Here is a 437-nt window from a genome sequence, read left to right on the forward strand (position 1 = left end):
ATGCCCACTAACAATTGTAGCACTAAATCCAGCGAGTTCTTGTAGTTGACGGCCGTCTAAATTTGGTGAGCTCGTACAGCACTGCGAATGTATCAAGTCTAGCTTTGAGATGTACCAAGCTCGAACAGGTACATGAGCAAGCTTGGAAACACGTTTTGGCTTCGAACTGTCTAATGCTGATTTGGATGCTCTTTTCTTTGTAAAAAAAATGTACCAAACCACCCACACTCATTTGCAGTGCATACCCAAGTCTTCATATTCCCATACGCATACTTCCGGTACACGCTCTTGTTTTTATTCAACGCGTAGTCCTTTACGAAAACGCCCGCCGCTGACAGATCGTCGAAAAAGGCGTGTAGAACAAGGTGATCATGACCGTGAAGACGCTTTAGGTCTAGTTGGGGCATCTTTAAGTGAGATGTCGAGACTACAACATG

This window comes from Phytophthora infestans, genomic scaffold, assembly GCF_000142945.1.
Source record: "Phytophthora infestans T30-4 supercont1.102 genomic scaffold, whole genome shotgun sequence".
In the NCBI taxonomy this organism is placed as follows: Eukaryota; Oomycota; class Peronosporomycetes; order Peronosporales; family Peronosporaceae; genus Phytophthora; species Phytophthora infestans.